General features: G+C 39.3%; 1 long non-coding RNA gene across 1 annotated transcript; it reads left to right on the top strand.

Moving 5' to 3' along the window:
- The first annotated feature begins 6,254 nt into the window (after positions 1–6,254).
- On the top strand, positions 6,255–14,530 carry LOC142140254 (uncharacterized). Its single transcript, XR_012688358.1, has 3 exons — positions 6,255–6,443; positions 11,897–12,008; positions 14,055–14,530. It is a non-coding gene; the product is annotated as an uncharacterized LOC142140254 (long non-coding RNA).
- The last annotated feature ends 2,097 nt before the right edge of the window (positions 14,531–16,627 follow it).

Here is a 16,627-nt window from a genome sequence, read left to right as displayed (position 1 = left end):
ATGAGATGCTCAGGAAAGTCTATGACTAGCAACACTGGTAATAATGAGGTAATGATACACAAGGAACTGTATGGACAAGGACACGTGAAGGTAGTCAGTGGTCTGCGATAGCAAGTTGTACCACTGCTATAGTGAGGAGGAATGTCCAACAGAAACAAGGAGGTGATGAGAGTCAGCGGTCTGCGGGTAGCAAGTTGTACCGCTGTCTGAGTGAAGGAATGGAATCCAAGTGGAGGTATCCAGGTAGTCAGTGGTCTGCGGTAGCAAGTTGTACCACTGCTATGTGAGAGGATAATGGAACAGGTGATACCGGAAAGAGGGATCAGTGGTCTGACATCAGCAAGTTGTACCACTGAATATATATGTGAGGAGGTGCACGGGGGAAGACTGCAACACAGGATATACACAGGCACCTTATACACGATCCACAGTAATATGCACAATATAGATATATATATATATAAATGACTGATCAGGTCTGCAATCTAGAAAGTCTCTTGAAGTAGTCCAGCACAATGATAACACAGTCAATGATGGCAATAGACTCAGCGGACAGCAGACTCCAGAGAGAACCAAACACAGTCCAGCAAGATATGCAATACACAGCACAGTCAATGAGAAGTATGCATACCGTGGTTCAGCAGTAGCAGTCAGATGGGATTGCAGCGGTACCTGAGCGGCTGGAGGCCGACTGGATAGGAAGTCCCTGGATAGGTGAAGCAGCGGTCTAGCAGGTGCAGCGCACAGGTGAGTAGACCAACAGGGACACGAATCCACAGGAGTCAGCAACACGTGGAACTGGACTCATAGGGGACCCAGGAGAATGGAGATGATCCAGCAGAGGGTAGTAGATGAGATACAAATCCAATGCTGACAGGAGGGTAGAGACCAGTGGAACACGTGAAGGCGTGGAGAGTGGATCAGCAGGAGATGGACGATAGCGTTGACCACCGCAGCAGGACTCAGCGGCACACGGGGGTAACCAGTAGCGACCACAGGAACCAACAGCGATGGGAAACAGGAGTGCAGCGCAGGGCAGGAGCTGTTGATCACGAAGTGTAGCAGATGGTAATGAAAGCGGCAGTCTCGAGGAAGCCACAGCAAAGATGAGATGAGGCAATAGTGCACGGAGGCAGCGGATAGTAATCAGCTGGCAGTCACGATGTTGAACACAGGCGAGTTGCAAGCAGGAGACTGTAGTGCACAGAGGCAGCGGATAGTAGTCAGCTGGCAGTCACGATGTTGAACACAGGCGAGTTGCAAGCAGGAGACTGTAGTGCACAGAGGCAGCGGATAGTAGTCAGCTGGCAGTCACGATGTTGAACACAGGCGAGTTGCAAGCAGGAGACTGTAGTGCACGGAGGCAGCGGACAGGAATCAGCAAACAGACTTGATGAGAAGCAGGTGAGTGAGGTAAAAGCTGGAGTGCACGGAGGCAGCGGATAGCGATGAACAAACAGTCACATTGATATAAAATAACGTAGAAGTGGTATAGAAGACTGTAGTGCACGGAGGCAGCGGATAGGAATCAGCAAACAGTCATGATGATACAGTTGATGATAGAAGTGGTATGGAACCACAGTAGTAGAAGTGGTTTGGAAACCACAGGAATCAGCAGCGCTGAATACAAGAGTAATACAGGAACACCTTCAGAGACTCATGAGGAATGAGACTCCAAGATCAGGCAACGTGGTGGTGACCACAGGTGCTTAATATAGGGAGGTTGCCTGATCTGCCAATTAAGTTAAAGGGGTATACACTGAAGTATAGAAAAGGGCTGCGCATGCGCAGACCCTCAGGATGGTGGACGGCCACGGTTCCTAAATGTCCGGGAAGAGGCACTCACGGTCCGGTGAGTGACATGGAGTCAAGTGTGACACCAAGAAAGCGGGCTTGGGAGACTGAGGAAATTGTGGTGTTATGGACAGTGAGGGAGATTTGAGGGGAGGTGGCGACTCTGACAGAAAGGAAGATGATACATTCTGTTTTGGACATGTTGAGCTTTAGGTAGCGTTGGGACATCCATGTGGAGATAGCAGAAAGATAGTTGGTTACACAAAACAGTAGAGAAGGGGAGAGGTCAGGAAAAGATATATAGATTTGGGTGTCGCTAGCATAAAGGTGGGACTGGAGGCAGAATTAGCAAATTAGTTCCAAAAAGAAGAGGTGTACAGTGACAATAGTAAATGGCCAAGAACAGAGCCTTGTGGGAATGCCTCAAAATATATGCCGCCTCCAGCCCCTGAAGTTCATTACAATATATTTTTGGGAAAATTAAATCTGATCTTTATATTATTGCAAAAAACCAAGTCCAGCATTGTGGATATCTCACTTCATACAGTGAATGCTCCCTTCTGCTTATGCCTCGCAAGATTCATTAACCATCTTGAGCGAGTAGTTGCTCATCCCGTAATCAATAGCTTTTTGCCACATTAATGAATGCTTCAATAAAAACAGGAGCAATGCAATAAAGAAAAGGCATAAAACGTGAAAAAGCAATAACAGCTTTTCTGTTTCATACTTTGCTGTGTCCGTAAATGACCCTCAATGCTATAAGAACACAGAATTCCATTAAGAGTGGACAATCTATGAGTAAAGGGGAAAAATGAGCAATGGTTTAAATGATCTGAGTCATATATGTGTAAGCATTTAATTGAGGAAAGCAAAATTAACATATTGTGCGTTTTTGTTTAAACGTATGCAAATCAGGTACACGCATGTCCATATTCAAGGAGCAGGTGTAAAGGTGCGCCTGTTGATGAATACGGGTCTGCTCTAACATACAATACACTGCAAGATACGTACAATATATATTTGGAATACAAAAGTCCCAAAAGAACGCAGAAAAAAAAATGCAATTAATGTAACCTGTTAATAATATAGTCAATGACAAAACATTAAAAAATAAATAAGTTTTATTTCTTTTTCCCCATAAAATACATTTATGTTATGAATGTCTACTGTACATTAAATGCATTTTTGTACTTGTTTCTGATTGCAAGTACATGTTTTAGATTACATATACGACTGTCATCGGTAGTAATCGGCACAAGCACCAGACCTGTAGCAGATCAGATTGCACTGATAGGACACGTTATATATTCCATTCAAGGATAAATAGGCAATTTGAAATATATAATAGAAACAAATAGTGTAGCAGAAGCAATTTTTATAAAGGGAGATCTCTATAGTAGCAATTGAAATTACAGTTTCCATTCAAGTTAAGTGGATAAATTCAGTACACATGAATTTTCTCCTAATACTAGCCAGCGCTAATCTGATACCTGGGGGTAAATGTATCAAAGTCCGTTTTTTTTCATCTCGCGGGAGATCGGCGTCTCTGCAGCTAAAATTTAAAGGGGCGATGGCTTGTAAAGGCAAACTTGCCTTTACAAGCCATCGCCCCTTTAAATTTTAGCTGCAGAGAGGCCGATCTCCCGCGAGATGAAAAAAACGGACTTTGATACATTTACCCCCTGGTGCCTTTTTTTCAAAAGAGTCTACTAACAGTGTTTTCTCTTTTTCTCTTGATCATTATTATTTTTTTTATCCTACTCTGTTCTTTTTTTTACAAGCTTTGGAATTTTCATCACTTTTTCAGTCATTTTTTTTTCAAAAGTATAATGGTTTCCTTGATCAGTTGAAATTTTTTGCCAATAAAAAACAAGGAGGTTTTAACATCTCTTGACTTTCCATTTGTTTTAAAGGGTTTCACCTCTGTTACTATTTTATCAACTTCTTGTTTTTTTGTAGGGTTCGTCCAGCACAGTTGCTGTCTTAGCACACCAGGGGGTAAATGTATCAAGCTGAGAGTTTTCCGGCGGGTTTGAAAAAACAATCAGATTCTAGCTATCATTTATTTAGTGCCTTCTACAAAATGAAAGCTAGAATCTGATTGGTTGCTATAGGCAACATCTCCACTTTTCAAACCCGCCGGAAAACTCTCACCTTGATACATTTACCCCCAGAACTGACTTTTAGGTGCAGACTTTTATAGCTGGAGAAAACGTATGAAGGATGGAAAATAAACTTATTGTCTGTAAGATTGTAATAAAGTCTAATTTCAAAATGTTCTCTTTGACATTTCAGGCCAGGGTTCTGAAACTATGGGAGGTGTCACTACTTTTTGAACTTGTTTATGACTAAGAAGAGCACTGCAAAGTGTCAGTATTACAGTGTTGCTCTCAGCTCCTTAAACTATGGACAGCCACACTTCTTTCTTCTTTAATCATCTGAGTTCTTATATCAGTAAGTTATAACTGACCTGCGGGTAAAATTAGATACTATTATATATACACTAGGTAATGACTTAATAAATACAAGCAGACGATTATTTAGTATAAGATACTTAGACTCTAGCCCCACTTATATCGCAGTTTCACTTATAGCCTAGATATGTCATCCATGATAAAGTGACAATTTCCTGTTTTATTTTGACATTTTCTTTATTTTTCTGCTCAATAAAACTGGTTTTCTTTAAGCATATTATAATACAGCCGTATACTAGAGATGCCAGTCATCATCAACAAGATGTTGACTGGCGTTTTAATGTATAATCTGGAAAAAATGCAACCCCCAGTAAATGAACCAAGTACAAGCGCTCGGTAGCCTGGGCTTGTTACCACTAATGAAGGGGTGATGGCGTACCTCCTTCAAAACTGTAAAAAGCACTAGGCTATGACCGCCAGTGTCAGTGCCGGTGCTTGTCATAGTAGGACACAGTAGCAGCCTGTTCAGAATGGGGTTGAAATCCCTAGGTCAGTGGTTCCCAAACTTTTGCAGTTCGCGGCACCCTTACAGTCTCCATAATTTTTTCAAGGCACCCCTCCAAAATAATTACTGAGCAGTCCTGTTTTAGTTGGGTCAAAAAATTGTAATAAGTATTTAGGTCAGGACAAAAATACTTATTTAGTTGTATGCAAAAATGCCCCCTCTGCATCCAGACACTCTGCCCCCTCTGCCCCCAGACATTCTGCCCCCAGACACTCTACCCTTTCTGCCCCTAGACACTCTACCCTTTCTGCCCCCAGACACTCTACCCTTTCTGCCCCTAGACACTCTACCCTCTCTGCCCCCAGACACTCTGCCCCCTATGCCCCAGACACTCTGCTCCCTCTGCATCCAGACACTCTGCCCTCTCTCATGCTGCCCCCTCTGCCCTCTCTCACGCTGTCCCCCTCCTCTGCCACGGTGTCCCCCCTCCTCTGCCCTCTCTCATGTTGTCCCCTCTGCCCTGTCTCACGCTGTCCCCCTCCTCTGCCAAGCTGTCACACTTTGTGTCCCCCTCCACTGTCCCACTCATGCTGTCCTCCTTCTCTGTCACGCTGTCCCCCTCCTCTCTCGCGCAGCGACAGCTGCGTGAGATAGGAGGATGCTTGGTCCCGGCGCCGCGCGGATTGGTAGGTTTTTGTGTTGTTTGTTTTTTCTATGGCTGGCCCAAGTCACCCTTGTGACAGCGCCGCAGCACCCCTGGAAGCTGAGGCGCACACTTTGGGAACCGCTGCCCTAGTGCAATCAGGCCTGCAAAAAAATGTGCCCCCCTCCCCCCAATACAGCACGCAGGTCTCGCACAAAACAGTTAATATTGGGAAAAAAAGCACAAAAACATTAACCCCCCACCCCCAAACACATTACCTGGCACAATACAGAACCACTGACCATTGGATTATTTTTAAGAGGTTTTCTTTGGAGCCAACCACAGACCATTGGAATAATGTGTATATTTTTTTTTATATTAATTATTTTGTGCCGGACCCGTTGGCTGTATTGCCGGGATTGCAGCCACCGGGTCAGCTGGCTGTCACTGGCATTGCCCTTTGATAGTCGACATACTCACTGTCGATATTACTACTATCGGCAGTCGCAATGTCAACATTTTAAACATGTCGACAGTTGTAGTTACTTAATCACATATACAGTATTTTTGAGTTTTTATTTTTAAAAAATTTGCAAATAATGAATTATGAGTTTGAAAATGTTTTTTAAGAGCTTATTGGGTCACAATACAAATACTGTCTGAAACAATTTATCTCAGTTGATCCTTTAATGTATACAATATAAAAATTTCTAGATAATATCTGTAATTTATCTATTAAAGGACAGACATGGATCTTAGTGACCTTTGAAAACAACATTCAATACATTTCCTGTTGTGTCCACATAATGTTCCTTTTTTCCTATGCATCATACACTTATTTTATAACACTACCTACATAGGGGAATTTCACAATTAAAAATAGTTTGGTTGGTGGCTTTCCTAGAATCCTCCTCCTATATTCCATAAGGTTTACATACTACATATAGTTTGAAGAAAAGTATAAAATCTGAGGTAAAACGCACCAAAGAAGCCATTGCCTTCCTGGTCACTGTAATAGTCATCATGAGAGCTGCCTGCCTTGCTGTACTTGTGGTGTTAGTGCTGGAGGTGTCCTGCAGTAGTATATGTAAGTATCTCTAGAAAACAGTTCATGGATAATGCTATTGAGGACCAGTATGTGTGTTGTTTTGCACACACACACAGTGTGTAATCTCTTATGTCGTGTCATAGTATTGGGATTTTACATATATATTTCCGAATGTTTAGTGATGCATTTTACCATGAGATTAATATCTTTTCTTAGGTTTAGTGGCTGTTTTCATTGAGAATTTATTGTTTTAGATACTCGAATTCATAGAGAATACCTTTTGTATATTCAGTCTGCCAAAACAAATTTTAATCTCGTTTTTTGGGATTTCTTTTGGTAGCATATTGGAAAAAATATATTTTATTTTATAGTTCTTATGTAGAGTAAAATAGCCAAAAGTATGAAAAATATAACTTTCCACAACTCTTTCCAAAGCTACATTTTCACATAATGAGTGAAACCTCAGAAATGTATGCCAAAACTTACCCAGCTAGTTGTCCAGAGAATACGGGCACCAAATATGTGTACTTTGCATAAGGTCTGATGAAGTTATGTAGGGCCAGTATTGTGCGTACACTAATTGGGGTGAAGGTTCTTTTTGTAGGTTTGGAACTTTATGTTTTTGGAATGACATTTAGACTTCAGAGTTACAGAAATGGATAACATCATTTGATGGATTGAAAAGGACTTCGGGGAGACAGGAAACATTCTACTGCTTTCTTTTAATTTCTGGTTGTAATAGTGATTTAATGCTACCTGGCATACTAGTGATCTATTAATGCAGGGATGCAGAGGAGAGCTGGATTGCCTTTGATACAGCTGCGCCTAAGGATCTTTCTGTGGAAACCATAATGCAGTAGCACTGGTTCCTCATTGGGAGATACAGTGTTCATATTAAACGCTATGTTTATTGTGATTGGGTGCCCATATCTTGAACCAATCATTTCTAAATGGCACAAGAAGATAACCTCAAGAGAGGCAATATTTAATCTCCGGACAATTATAGTTTGTGATTGTGAAATTAATGAGAGTCAGTAAATATTACCTATATATTGTTTTCAAAACCATAAATAGATGCAGAGAACTCAACAATAGCAAAATCTGCAAACCTGTTGTTAAGAGCCATGACATCCATTGTTATATCAGTGCAGATTGTATTAGATATTTTCATGTATATATAAATTTATTGCACAGTGCTTCCCAATTATGTATATGCAAATGGTCATATTAATGTTATAATTATAACTATATGCTTGTGTGCTGAAGATTAGAAATAATGCATTGCAACAAAGTCTACAGGGGTTGTCAGGGAAGGTAGCAGCCACAAACAAGTCTCGGGCTGTGATATGTGGGCATTGATGACTATTGCACAACAATGCTATTCAGCTGCTATTAGTAAAGACATTCTTAATGTTAATGTTACTACCCCTCAATGTCATAAGGTAGCACACCCAGCCAATTAATATACACATGACTAAACTTGGCTGCACTGGTCCTACATACAATGCTGACCAAATTATTATTGTTAAAAAGTCAATAAAAGTGCTTAAAAAGTGAAATCATAATTCAGATACTCACTTGAGAGCTTTCAGTTCTGCATTCAAACCTACCAGACTCAATCTAAAAATACTGCATGTAAAAACTAACTTCCTGTTAAGTGCTGTGCTGGTCATACTGAAGCAATACAACATGCCTTGCATACGTGTCTGAATATATGTATTTTATATAGTTCCATAATAAATATATATATATATATATATATATATATATATATATATATATATATATATACATACACATTTTAGCTAAAGCAAAGAAACGTGTATTTTGGGAGAGGTAATATTACTTCCATGTTCAATTGTTTGAGATTAGGTTCTACTGCCAAGCATGAGGTAGCAGCAATCATTTATCTAAAATAGGTGAAAAGTGGTTAGTGATGATTACTTTGAGATGTTCACATTAACTATCTATGATCAAAGTATAGTTAATGGCTATTTTTTTCTGTACAAATGGTTTATAAAACACTTTTACAGACTGGAAATTTGCACATTTTATTCATAACATCAGTTGATTTCCATGGGAAACTTAGCACACCCGAAATAGTATAAAGAGAAATGTAGTATATAGTGCACACAATAAAAAATAAAATAAATAAATAGAGTAAATAATGTATAGTACAAAGAACTTAATGCTATGTACTACAATGAAAAAAATAAAAGCCTTGCAAAGAAGTGCAGTGCAGCTCCCTGTATGTGCTAAGTATTTCACATGGAAATCAATTTCCAATTCTGCAAGTTAAAAAAACAAAATGTTATAGAGAAAAATGTAATACATAGAGCACACAGAAAAAAAGGAAATATTATATAGCCAACTTACTGTACAGTTCCATGTTCAATGTACAGAGCCCCGTATCCATGCATATATATTACAAGTTAACCCGTGCATGATACTCATGCATTCTAGTCAAATCAAGATACTTAAGGTCTTAAAAAGGTTCTTGTCATGCATTTGGGCCTAGCCCAGGCCTCATCAGGGGAAGATCGTTACTTCCCGACGCAAGCGCCCTTTTTAATGTGTGTTCATGAGGTAAAATTACCTCACGAAAATGAGTTTGACCCCTCAACTCGTAAATTTAGCCTTTACTACCCCTCCCACGGGGGGAAGGGGGGATGATGGAAGTTAACTGACTTGACTATTCTAATTTTTTTGTCAAATAATGTCAGTATACCAAATTTCAGGTCAATTGGATGAGCCCTTTCTGAGAAAATAGTTTTTTTCACACACACACACACACACACACACACACTAACGCATGCCTCTACACATGTGTGTTCATGAGGTAAAATTACCTCACGAAAATGAGTTTGAGCCCTACCAAATTTCAGCCCTTTTTGAATTTTTTTCCCCACACACACTAAGAATTTAGTAGGTCAGTGTATAACTCTGCCCAGCAGGTGGCGCTGCAACTTGGTTTTTTTTTTTTCACACACAGACAGACAGACGCCACTAAGCATTTATATATTAGATATGCAACATCATTTTCATCATATTAGATACAACATTATTTTCATCATGTTATACATTATAGTCCAATTTTCAGCATATACAACATATGTTATACCTTAATGTCATAAATACTCAGCCCAATGTCCAGCATTTTATATGCTCTGACATCCAGCATATACAGCACAATGTCCAGCACAGACAGCTCTTTTTGTTTCCAACATGATATATTACCCTACATTCAGAACAATTTCCAGCATATTACATAGATCCATCTCCACCAAATATAGACCCAACGTATTATATGAGATGGGCAAATTGATTCAGAGGATCCTGAAATGACAGCGTTTCTCCATTGGCAGATTAATTTTCAAATTATCCACAACTTGCCCGAAATTGGAACAATAAATAATGTTGACTGAAGGAGCAGGCCATGACAGTGCACGGAGCATGTGATTAGATATTAGATACACAGTTGTGTGAGCTATGCACCCAATGCAAAAATGTTTCCTGTATGTGTCATTAGCGCCATTACCTATGTTAGTGTAGAAACACCAATAATTAATTGTGATCTCAACTTGTGTGTTTGTTAAATGGTACAAGCAGAAAATTTACATATTTTTGTAGCATATGAAAATGCTTACGCGATTGAGTAATTGTGATGAGGTTATTAGAATTTTTCCTTAGTAATCCAATTTATACACATATTTTGCACCAAGCATTGTTAGTAAATGTACAACCTCTTCAATCATACATGCAGCAAGAAGTGGAAATATGTCCATGTATGTGTCATTGTGATCCCACGTGTCAGCTTTAATGAAAGTAATACTGAAATTAAATAACCTGTCAACCAAAACTCCCCATCAGAAAAAGAAGGTCTATTAACAAACCAAAAAAAAGCTATTGTAATGGAATAAAGCGCAGATGTTATGTTTCTCAAAACGAGGATGAGAGCCATCCAGTTCTGTGGACATCCAATGATAGTAGCATACCTCCATTGCCCTAACACTTACACCTAATAATGATAATAATAATATAATAATACATGCCATAGTGTAATGCCTGAATGTTCAGTGTTGCTGATGGTATTGTAACTGAAAAACAAACTGTTTTCCACCGTGTGTAATATGTTAGAAATGAATCAACGATGGATAAGCCCTAAATTTAACCACCCTTTCTGTCCCTGTTACACTGATTTGGAAGAAAGAACATTTTCTGCAACAAATAGAAATTAGATTCCATGAGATATTAAGCTGCAAACAGTTTTGTTCAGCAGAAGCCTCTTGAGAATTTTTGACCTGCTGCCAAGGAAGGGCAGAGCTGGGCAGTGCAAGGGTATTCCTAAGCTAGGAAGCCCCATCATAATGCTATGACTAATAACAGAGCTTCCTACTTGTTTCTGTGTTTGAACCGGAAGCAAGAGCAGTTTCCCCTAGAGAGCGAGTATGACTCACAACTGAGCAGTTGTGGTAGGGTGTTCAGTAATCTCTGCAATGAGAATCCGCTCAGCACCTGACTATATGCATCCCAGCACTGTTCATCAATACCATGGTACAGCCAGCCAACTGTGGAGCATAAACTAGGCGCATGCTTTATTACAAAAGGGCTGCACAGTGTGTGCATATGCAGTTTGTATTACACATACAGGATCATATTTTCAAAACTAGAGTTAGGAACAAACTGAGATTAGGAAAATTACTATTTTTGTTTAACAAATTCTCTAGCGATGACTCAACGTTTGAGAGCAGGAACATAATTTCATAGGTAAAAATGTAGTTAACATGACCTTCCCTTTCCAGAATCTGCTATTTGCAGGAAAACACTGTGAAAGATTGCTGACTTCATGAGATTCACTGTATTTCATCTTTGAATCTTTGAAACAACAACACTTTAAAGACAATTTTTAAATATATAGAGGTAATGTAAACATTCCCACTCATCCATTACTTATCCATTCTTAGCCATCCAATCTGTCACTTCCTTCACTAATAATGAAACAGCTAGCCCTTTCTGGTGGGACCTGTCCTCACAACTGTCTCACCTTCAATCATATAGAAGAGTGGTGAATAAACTTTCCAAAACATAGTAAAATAAGTATTATCCATGCATATGCATTTACATCTGTATACGTAGGATAGGCTTATCTATCCAGCCACCTAAAAACTAAATCAAATGTGTAAAAATGCATAGTCTGAAAGGTCAATAAATCTGACTATATATTATATATATAAATTGAGCTATGGGTAGAATGTTAGAAAGTCATAGCTCTATCTGTAAGTGTCAAGGAAATACCATGCTGTAAATGCCTATAGAAACCCTAGACCCACTTAAATCACCTGTTCATATTTATATCATGTTACATTATATTTGTAAGACTAACCTCAAACATTTAAAAATTCAAAAAATATATATTCTGCTTATGTTAGGAATAATACAATAGTGTTACATCTATTTTATTTATTTAAGCTATTGTACTTATTACATTTCAGATAAATCCTATGACCTAACAGAATGTTGTGAACCAACTTTCCGTAACTTGAAGTCGAAAAATATTATTAGCTATAAGCCGACTGGTAAAGAATGCAAATACAACGCATACATGTAAGTATGGTCTTAGACTATGTCTCATCTTCCATGATTTATTTTTCATCTTACACCTTTACCCCACATTAGTAATTTGGTTGGGGTTCTTCCACTCACCAGCCTCCATAATGATTTTGGACACAATGTACAACTAGAAATGACAGCTGGCTTCTGTCTTAAAGAGTTCTACAGTCATCCAATCAAGAACCAGCTACCATATCTAGCTATGAGTAGGCTCTCCAGACCTTCAGAGATCATTAATGAGGCTGGCGAGCAGAGGTTCCCACTAAAAGTAAATATAGTGCCTAGACCCTTTCTGAATCGAGCAAATGATGAGGATCCCAGGAAAGAGAAGTTCACCAAAGTACTAGTGTGGAGAAAAAGGGGGAAAAAAATAAATAAGACTGCAGTGTTGGTTTTAAGTTCATCACATTCTTTATACTTTGCAAGATTTATAGATGGAGTGCAAGTCTTTAAAAATAATGGCAGAATTGAGTTCCTGTCACACAGCGCATTAATCACTTCATTTGCGTTTAAGCCCACCTTACTTCAATTGAAATAAAATTGTGAGGATATGTGGTGCAAGATGGGGATCAGGCCTAATAATAAAGGTCAAGCCCACTTAGGACCATATTTTGCCTTGGGTTAAGAAAGGGCTACAGCCCCAAGACGTATGTTATCTCACTGCTTTAGTTACCATGAGGCAATACTGTTGATGGTCATCTTGCTGCGTTTATATCTGTTAAAAATATCTATTTTAAAGCACTGTATTGGTAACAGTAGATTTTTTTACAATTGAATTCCCCCCAGGGTGTTCAAGGAAGTTCAAATTATACTTATCTGTCCCCCACAACAATTTTCAATTGGTGGTCGAAGACATCATTAAGCCCCACCTCTTCGCACAGTGCCTACAGAAAAATAATTAAATAAATAAAGAGAGGCGTCCCCCTTTCAAATCAGATTCACCTTAGCAATTATTATCTGGTGATTACCAGAGAATAAACCTCTATACTACAGAAACAATTAAGATTTCAAGGGATGGGGGAGCAGGGCACAGATCTCACCACCCTAGCTTAAAAAAATCAGGGGCTCCCTAATTTGAAAGGGAGTTCCCTCTTTCACATAATATGGCCTCTTAGAAGTTATTGTTTGATTTGATCACCAGATGGGGAATGGCTAATGTAATGCACATATCTACCTTGTCCTGGCACCTAAAGGCACAGAGGCACTCTTGTTTGATTGGGGAATCCTTTCCATCATATAAGGTGCCCCCTTAGTAGCAGTGGCGGATCCAGGGGGGGCAATTGCCCCCCCCCCCTAGCAGGGGCTTGCTGCCGGCGGCCGCACACTATGTGCAGGTCCGTTCAGCAGTGACAGGCAGGGACAGTGTGCTGCCCGGCCGCTCTGATTGTGTTTTAAACACAATCAGAGCGGCCGGGCAGCACACTGTCCCTACCTGTCACTGCTGAACGGACCTGCACATAGTATGCAGCCGCCGGCAGCCTCAGATGTAAAAAAGGGGGCAGGGCCTAAATCGCCCCCCCTAAATCACCCCGGGTAGAAGAATTCTCTAGATCCGCCCCTGCTTAGTAGCCTGGTCACCAATCAATAACTTACACTACAGAAAGCATTAAGAAGTCTAGAGAGGGGGCGGAGTTATATTGCCTACATGTTCTCGATTATGAATTCTATAAACTCAAGAGACAACCTCATATTATGCGGTAGGTTGTCTAGTTTTCATAATGGTATGCCTTGTTGGGCTACCGTATTGTTCCTACACATTTTATGCATTTTATTCTGTTTTTCCTATTTTTGCAATGACAGTAGGTTCACATAAACTCATGATATTTTCTGATAATTTAAAGATACAAAAACAAGGTATAATTTGTGCTGGTACCGCACAAACAATTTAGTGATATTGCCGTTGGAATGTGACCAGCCCAAAAATAAGCTCAGCGGCAAAGGGGTTAAACATACAACTAATAAATGTCCTCATTTATTGTTATACTTTCAGAATCTGTTACTTACTGCACAAAAATAAATAACATCTTGTTTATCTTTTAGTGTGGAAACAAAAACAAAAACAAAAACAAAAACACAGAATGTCTGTGCTAATGCTACAGCTAAGAATGATAAAGCTATCCAAGAATTTGATAAAAGAAGAAATGGAAAAAAAACAACAAGCTACTAAACCACAAAGTGCCATAGCAAAACAATAACCAATATGCTGAATATCTGCACTGTGCTGAATATGGTGTCTTGTTTTACCCATAATTTTCTAACACTGCTCCACACTAATTTCATTAAATAAGATTTGAGAACATACAAATAAAATGTACAGTTGTAGATTACAGTATGTTGAAGCTATATACAAAGGCTAATAATAATAACAATAATATTAACAATAGTATCATGAATGTGCTTTGCATCACTTTTTGTGTAAGATATGCAAAACTATACTTTCACATGTAAATATTATTCCCATCAGAAATGTGATTTGATTCTTTATTTATGGCTAATTATAGTAAACAACCAAGCAATGTATTCTATTCTTTTTTCTCTGCTAATTTTTATAATTAACTGACAGTTTGTATTTTCACTTCTTCATCTTCTTCTTCTTAAAAGTATTGTTAAATTTTGCTAACAATAAAATTGTATGCTTTTTACTGAAATTGTGGATTTATTGCCAGTACTGTTATGCATATCTAAATAGTTTAAATGGCCATAAAGGAACACTTGAAGTTATATTCTCGGGTAGAGTGGAAAATAAACCTCCCCACTGCTCCCCTCTATACGGTCATTTTTCCTGATACATTGTTCATCTCCCTGTGTGGTGTGTGGTGTGTGGACCAATATGAAGCCACAAGCAGAGAGCTTCCGGATTCCTATTGGTCCGTGCAAACACACCCACTTTAAGGTGCCATTTTTTAAAAATTTGCACTAGCAGCACTAACTAGATGTACAGCTTTAAGATTACCGGATGAGTTTTTCTATCAAGCAAATTATGACAATTTTAATTGATATCCAAAAATGTGATTTACCAGGATTGCTTGAAAAATCACTCTTTTGCCATTCATTTCAGCTGCTCATTCATTTCAAGGTGTTTCCAGTGTCTGCGCTACATGTAGAAACCCCACCGCAAGGAATGTTCACACTGACATGAATGAAGTGCCACGGCATTGTCAATTGTGTTTTTAGCAACATGAATTTAGATTCAAGTAGTCTAATGTGGGATTAAAGCAGGGAGTCCCCGGAACTCTCCTAACTGCCTGTCAGTCACAAAGTCATTGTGGAAAACCACCTGTGATTGGTTGGAGGTTTAAGGGAGTCTCGGGGCTACCCTACTTTGATCAAGCAGGTTTTCTAGTATGCGGATGCATCATTTTTTCTCATGGCTCCCCTTCATTGGACTATGACAAATCAAAAACAAAGAAATAAATGAAGGAATTTAGATGGCAAGCTTCAGGGGCAAAGATTAATATGAACTAAATTAAATAAGTTCAAACTGTGTACTTAAGAAAGATAATTCAAACGTTTATCTTTTTGGGTCTGATTCTGCAACATCTCCAATGTGGTTTGCTGGAAAAAAAGTGGAAAGAAAGTGAAAAACAGCCTCAGTTTGGAGTATTCTTCTTCCGACACATGGAGTATTTTGCAGAAATGCACCATACGGCAGTGAACACAAGAATTACCACTTCATCTTTGAACACACAGGACACCTCTGACAGCCTATGATTTTATGTGTGGAATGGCGGAGGGAGGGGGCGTCATAGTCAATGTACAGTAAGGGTGTGGCAAGGACAAGTGCAAGCAACAGCATCTGACGCAAGCTTTGGCCATCTCTAAGTTATGTGATTTTCAGCAGTATCACTTGCACCAGTTTCAGGTCAGGTGTAAGTGCCGAGTGATAATGATGACGGTCACATATGTATGCTAGAACATGTCTCTGCAATCAAGAGCAACTGTAAAAGTGTATTAAGTGCAAACCCACAGCGCAAATCCTTTTGCTGTGACGTTATGTGCCTACTTATGGGGTAAGTCTACGTTAGCATAAATGTTTACATAGTCCAACCGGAGGAGTACATGAGGGCACCTAGGTGCAAAAATTAGACTGTTTTGTAGATCATGTAAATCAAAAAGTGATAATGAGGGTGCATTTTGCAGGGTGTCTTTTACTTTTTAGGAGGGCACACAGCCCTTTATCCCCAAAATAACTTTTCATCCCCCCCCCCCCCCCCCCCTACTTCTGGTGGTGACAGAGTGAATCTTGGCTTATCCTTTTATGGAACGTCATGTTCATTTTTGTGGAAAAGTGTATTTCTATGAATATTTCCACCAGTGTAATGAAAACACACAGAAGTAACAAATGTAACAAAAGACAGTCTTCAAATCCCTTCACTCTCTTGATTCATTTAAGGCATAAATGAAGTTAAACCGGGCAGTATTTTCAGAGAAGAATGAAAAAGAATAAATATATAAAGGCCTAGTCCTAAAGTGGCAGCAGGTTAGACTTGAAGTAATGTTTCCACCATGCACGTTTTCAGGTATACCTGCAGCTAGAAGCAGATGGATTTTTCAGGGACATTTTGAAGGACCAGAAACTGAGCACACACCTTGAACCTCTGTAAGCGGACAAA

This window comes from Mixophyes fleayi, chromosome 2 (genome assembly GCF_038048845.1).
Source record: "Mixophyes fleayi isolate aMixFle1 chromosome 2, aMixFle1.hap1, whole genome shotgun sequence".
NCBI lineage: Eukaryota > Metazoa > Chordata > Amphibia > Anura > Limnodynastidae > Mixophyes > Mixophyes fleayi.
Note: the sequence above shows the minus strand (reverse complement) of the source record. Positions and strands in the feature narration are given on the sequence as shown.